General features: G+C 40.7%; 1 protein-coding gene across 2 annotated transcripts in view; it reads right to left on the minus strand.

The window, feature by feature from the left end:
* Positions 1 to 6780, minus strand: part of Luzp1 (leucine zipper protein 1) — an 82936-nt gene that overhangs the window by 75453 nt on the left and 703 nt on the right. The gene's annotated exons all lie outside the window — the stretch shown is intronic.

Here is a 6780-nt window from a genome sequence, read left to right on the forward strand (position 1 = left end):
AAACCAGTTTTTATAGTGGATTTCCCACATTTTATCATTTATTTCCCCACATTTCAAAAAAAATTTTACTTAAGTTTACTGGGATTTCAAGTGTTTCTAAATTTTTTTTTTTAAACTTAGGTGGAATAAAAAAGTTAAAAAGCAAATAGGGTGATTTTGTGAAATATTTCCAAGCTGCTAAAGAAAAAGATAATAGTGAGATTATGAAAGTTAACAAAATTACCCTATTGTCTCTCAGAAACTTCACAAGTACCTCTGCTTTAATGTCTCCACAAAAACAATTACTAAATTACTCTGTAGTCCTGTGATATAGCTCCATCAGCAAAGTCAACATAATCAGATTTAAAACAGGCATCTCTGAGAAAATGGATTTACAGTTACCAATTACAAAATATATACTAAGCTGATCTGCACTTAAACTGACAAAGTATATACATTATTCTGTCTTTAAACAGGAAAAAGAATAACTGAAAGCTTACTGACAGGTCAAAGTGACTTTAAACAAATTAAATTGGCTCAAGATTTTCATTACTTACATCAAAACTGACATCAAAATAAAATGTTAGCCAACAGAATAATTCAAATGATTTGCTAGTGTCCCATTTCAGTTAATAAGTGCAATCAAAGGCAATAAACAAGCACAGATTAAGCATCTTTCCCAGAAGAAACATCATTGTTAGTTCTTTGCCAGTGACAGGTTCCTGAAGAGTACTGCATGTGCTTTTTAACACCAGGACTCCACTTCTGTACTTTCATACCCTAATATTGTATCATCTGAAGCAGTCAGTGCATTCCAAGCCTTTGGATTAAAGACAACACTAAGCAGAATCCTAGGAAGAAGAATCCATGTTAATAAACCTAAGAAATTAAAATTGCTACTTCTACGTAAGTATTATCATGATCATCAAAAATTTCACCGAAGAGCTGGACATGGTGATACATGCCTGTAATCCCCAGCACTCTTGGAGGCTGAGCCAGGAGGACTGCAACTCTGAGACCAGCCTGAGCAATTTAGTGACTTAAAAGACTCTATCTCAAAATAAAAAGGTTTGTAGCTCAATGTGAAGGCCCTAGCTAGGTTCAATCCCCAGCACAGGGGGGAGAGGGTTGTTCATATTGGTCCTTAACCATAGACATCATTATGATCAATTGTCAAAAACTCCAGTGAGGGGCTGGGTGCAGTGGTGCATGCCTTAATCCTACCATGCAGGTGGGCAGAAAAATCTCAAATTCAAGGCCAGCATGGGTTACATAGTAAGATCTTGTCTCCAAACAAAAGCAAGAATGAAAGAAAAAAAAATTTTCACTGAGGACCTACTATGTGCAAAGCTCAGTGAAAGGTCTCCATGAGAGTATTAGCAAAGAAAAATTTAGCTTCTGATCAAAAAGTTTCTCACTGGCTATGGTGGTTCATGCCTATAAGTCTGAGGCAGGTGGACGAAGAGTTTGAGGCTGCGCTATTTGCGGAGTTCCAGGCCAGACTGGATTAGACAAAAACAAACAAATAGGGTTGGGGATATAGCTTGGTAGTAGAACACTTGCCTAGCCCTAAGGTTAGATCCTCAACACTGGAAAAAAGAAAAGCTGCTTTCAAATTAGGTAATTAAGATACAAACTGTATAATTTACCAAGAATGCCAGACATGGTACAACACACCTGTAATCTCAGCACCCGGAAGGCTGAGACAAGAGGATTGCCTCAAGTTCAAGATCAGCCGGGGCTACACAGTGAGTACAAGGAGAGTCTGAATTACACAGTGAAATCCTGTCTCACAACAACAAACCAAAAAAACCACCAAGAATATGTGAAATACTAGCCACTTGTAGTTATAACCTACAAGATTTTTAAGAAAGTAAGAAGTTTTTGATCCAAAGAGGTGGATTAGAACATGACTGAACAAGAACATTTTAATAAACACCATAAAATTTTAGAGATTTCTTACTGCAAAGTCAGGACAGACTTCAAAGAGGAAAAACAACTTGAGTCCTGAAGGACGAAAAAGATTTAAATAGCTAAACAACATCACAGAGGAGGAAAAGACCCAAAAAAACTGGAACATGAATTAGCAATATGGCTATTAAAAATTAAATATTTAGTATATGTCAGTCACTGTTAGGTACTAGGTACACATCTGAGAACAAAACCTGAATTCTCTGTACTTACAGAGTCCAGAGGAGAAGACAGATAATAATCATGCTTGCAGATGTATCATTACAAATTATAACAGATGCTATGAAGCAGGTAATAGAAGCCAGCAATAGGGGATAACGGGAAAGCACAAGAACCTCTGACACTTATACATAAACTCACATGAAGGAGGCAGCCACGCAAAGTGTTAAAGGAGAAACATCCTCAGGGCCACTAAAAAAATGAAAAAGGACAAGACAGCTGTATATACAAAGGGCCTGGGGTAGAAAAGAGGTTGTTGAGTTTGAAAATAAACAAGCTAAAGTGAGTGAAACATAAGGGACAATGAAAATGATACAAAACTAAGTTGGAAAGGTAGGCAGAGGTCAGGCTATAAAATGCATTAGAGGCTAAGATAAAAAGTTTAACTTTTTGTTTTAGTCCAAGTCCAAAAGAAAATCTTTTTTTTTTTTTTTTTTTTTTTTTGCAAAATAGTGTTAAGTAAAAGGAGCCAGAACCAAAAGAATGTATACTATTTGACTTAATCTTTACAAAAGGGCAAAACTAATCTATGCTGCTACCTGTGGGGCATAGAGGGGCAAGAAGTGGAGGGGAACTCCATGGGGGGTTCTGGTTACTGGCAACAGTGGTTACATGGGTCTACTCAGTTTACAGAAAAAAATCTTCTACCTGCTCTCATGTGTATCTTCCACATACATTACAAAAAGCATGATAATTTCATAAAAAGTATGGTGAATTTTTAAAGTTTTATGCAAATTTTTTGTTTTGTTTTGTTTTTCTCCGATACCGGGAACCGAACTCACAACCCTGCGCTTGCCAGGCAGGCGCTTTTGCCGCTGAGCTAAATCCTCAGCCCCTAAATTTTTGTTTTGTTTTGTTTTGGTTTTGGTTTTTCTCTGGTATGGGGAACCGAACTCACAACCTTGCACTTGCCAGGCAGGCGCTTTTGCCGCTGAGCTAAATCCCTAGCCCCCGCAAATTTTTAATTACATTTTTAAAATATGACTGTCCAGATAAAAACAGGAATAGAGAGGCACATGCAAATATAAAGGCTCTTTAATAATTAACACGATGAATGCTTTTCAGACATGAAAAAAATAGGAAGAGGTATAACTCAAACTACCAATGAATAGTAAGTTCCATACTTAAACTGGGCGTGGTAGCACACACATGTAATCCCAACACTCAGGAGGCTGAGGCAGGAGGACTGCTGTGAGCTTAAGGCCAGCCTGGGCTACAAAGATGAGTTCAAGGCCAAGCTGAACAGCATAGTGAAACCCTGTCTCAAAAAAAGTATCATACTTAAAAAAAAAAAAAAAGCTGAATCTGGGAAGGGATTTGTGCCATAAAAGATGAGCTATAAATTCTTTAGAATGTAAGAAGGTATATCTAGAAATTACAAAAGGAACAGATGAAAATAGCAATTTCTGTAAAAGCTAACAATGCTTGTTATGGCTCAGATTTTAAAATGGTATTTTTCTTCAAGCCTTTTCCTTGACCCTCTCCACCCCCACCCCAACACACCTGTGTGCATAATGAAATAAAAGATCCCAAACCTGAGCATCAGTCATGCCTGAGCTCAAACCAATGGTTGGCCCCTCACTAGCTCTGGCAGTAACTGCTCTAAGATCAGGTCCCTCAAGAATAAAATGAGGAGGGGCTGGGGATTTAGCTCAGCGGCAAAAGCGCCTGCCTGGCAAGCGCAAGGTCGTGAGTTCGGTTCCTGGTACCGGAGAAAAACCAAAAAAAAAAAAAAAAAAAAAAAAGAATGAGGATAATGACTACCTCCTCAAAGAGTTATTATCTTCTCCCCACAGCCACCCAAAATGTTGAGTAGTCTGGAGGGTATTTTAATTTAATCATTATCTCTTAATGGTATGTAAGGGCCAATGGTTTATATTAACAAGAGCTTCCATTCTTAAATTTGTAAGTGGGACAGAGATTATAAAACAAAGAAACTAGAGAAATGAAATGAATTTTAAAAAGGAAAGGAAGAAGTAGTAGAAAGGAAGTTTTTTCTAGATCCTCAGTAGCAGCAGTTTCAACCATTTTCTAAGTCAGAGATTTCAGCTAAAGCAAACTGGGTCAGCCTCAGTGACTAAAGAAATTATAGCAAGGGAAAAAAATAATCTTATGTCTTCCCAACAACCACAATTTCTACCTAATGTATTATTATCTTTGTGGAATATTAGCTAAAACAAGTTAGAGAACAACACTAAGGAAATTCTGTCATAGGCAGAAAGGCAGGCAAGGCTTCCAAATACTTCACAGCATCCCCACCCTTAAGTGTTATTTGGACATGTAATGCTAACCATAACATGTTAAGGACTTCATAGGCATAGGAGCTAGCATTTCACAGGGAAACAAAAATGTTCAACTCCGTAATAAATCTGTGGGGTAATTTTCCCCAAAGATGTATCTTCTGGCCTAAAAGTAATTAAAATCTAGTTTTTTCCAAATTTGTTCATCTTTCTCCTAACCAACACGTGTCTCTCTCATTATTTTAATTTACCTCATTAAGTTTCAAGGCTTCCCTATTTCCTAACAAGTTGGCACACTTACTCCAGTATTCACTCTGATCTCACAGTATAGAATCTGAGCATAGAAACCTAACATTCCTCAGTCAACCTGCTACTCAATTCCTAAAACGTAACAGTTTAGAAGAATAAAGGTAGTGCTAGTGATTACACAACCATATACATGTCAAAGCTATACACCTGGACTATCTAAATCCCACCCGTAGTGTGTCTCAGAGTTAAGACTGCCGCCCAGAGCCATGTTACATAAAAAATGGCTTAGTTTCTGATTAAGAAAGTCATCCTAACAATGGTCTCTACAGTGGAAGAACCATTAGACCGCTACCACCTTCCATTATATGTAACTGAAATATCTGATCACTTAGGTACTCTATTTTTGCTACTTACAATCAAAAATTAAGCACTTACTACACACAAGACATAGCACTGCCAAAGCTCACATCTTTCTCAAAAACGAGCATAATTTAAACGCATACTGACAACACTGCTAGAAGGAGGCAACTCTACTGGGAAATTATGTAACTTATTTTAGGGTCCACAGTGACCCGGTGGCTGAGTCAAAACTAGGTTTCCTGGTTCCCAGGCAGCATACACAATGGAAATAGCCATGGACCTTACAGATTTGGATTTGAACTCCAGCCTCACTTTTTACTGGTTTATGTGTGAACTTGGAACAGCACCTTCTGACCTTCAGTTTTGTACATCTGTATAACACGAATGCCAACTAACACCTCATAGAATTGTTGGGAAGACTAAGCAAAATATCTACCATCTAGCAAAATGACTGGTAACAGAGTAAGCAACTCGGTATTAGTTCCCTTTCTTGGTCTTACATTATTTAATTTTTTTTTAAAAAAGGAAGCTAATTATCAAACGACATTATTGCCGGTCAATAATGAACCTACTTGCTGTTTGGTTCACACTCGCTCCATCCCACTAGTTCAATTTTTTAACTTTAGTAACTATATTTAGAAAAGTGGCTTAATTTTAGAAACCTGGAAAATTCTTCAGAGTAAATTGAGCAAAGCCTTAATCTGCCCCAAGGGGAATTCTGAGCTAAACAATTATTTCTAACAAGAGAAGAATTTTCTATGGAGGTTATTCAATTTAACCGCATAAACGCCACCGAAGCTGCACTCCAAGTGACAGCAATCTGGAACATACTGTACAGATTCTCTGAAAGGAAATCTCCTCCTAAAATCCAAACCCTCTCCTCCTCCCTAATTCGGGGTAGTAAAATCTTTCTAGGTGATCTGAATTCTTCCCAGCTTTGACACTCTTCCAGCTCCTTAAACCAGAACTACTGCAGCAGTTGGGGCGGGGGGGGGGCTCAGAATACCCCCAAAAGGCAGGGAGGTCCACACAGTATTTTCTCCTCAATCGACAGATTAGCCACCGGGCGCTCAGAAGCACAATCCTCTCCCCAAGGTCATTCAAGTCAGTGAAGGTGCAACGGAGAAATCCGCAAGCCGTCTTTGGTCTTCTGCAAAGAACACTGCAGGGATTTTTTTGAGGTGCCTCCTCTCTTCCCCCTCTCCCCCCTTCAAGTGTGAGCACTGGCCTCGGCATTTCCGAAGCAAGCCACAACAAGCTCTGCAGTGTTAGGAAAGGGGCTGACGCTATGAAGAAACAGATGCTCCGAAGCAACATGGTCTTTCTCGGCTCGCACAGCCTCCTCCAAGGTAATTAGCACAAACCGCAGGCACCTCAGCCAGGTCTCCACCGGGCTACGGAGCCCAGGCCCGGCCGCCCCGGACGCCGGCTTCCCCGCGCGCAGCCTCGGCAGCCGGAGGACAGCGGCCCCAACCGCGCGCTCCATTCCTGCGCTCAGGGCGGCCATGGCTCCCTCCCCGCCGCGCCAGGGCGGGGGTGCGCAGGGAGGCGGGCCGCGCGCTGCGGAAAGTTCACCGCGACGGCGGCCGGGCTCGCCCGCGTCCCCCTGCAGATTCCACCATTAATTAGTCCTAAGGACTGTCTACTGGCAACTTAAACAAAGCGAATGCCTCGAATTCCTTCCCGGCCCGGCGGTCTGGCCGCGAGAGCAGCAGCGCCCGGGACGCGGGCCGGGCGGCCGACAGCTGCAGCGGCGGGACCC

The sequence above is a fragment of the Chinchilla lanigera genome, unplaced genomic scaffold (genome assembly GCF_000276665.1).
Source record: "Chinchilla lanigera isolate Chin_1 unplaced genomic scaffold, ChiLan1.0 scaffold00051, whole genome shotgun sequence".
Lineage (NCBI taxonomy): Eukaryota > Metazoa > Chordata > Mammalia > Rodentia > Chinchillidae > Chinchilla > Chinchilla lanigera.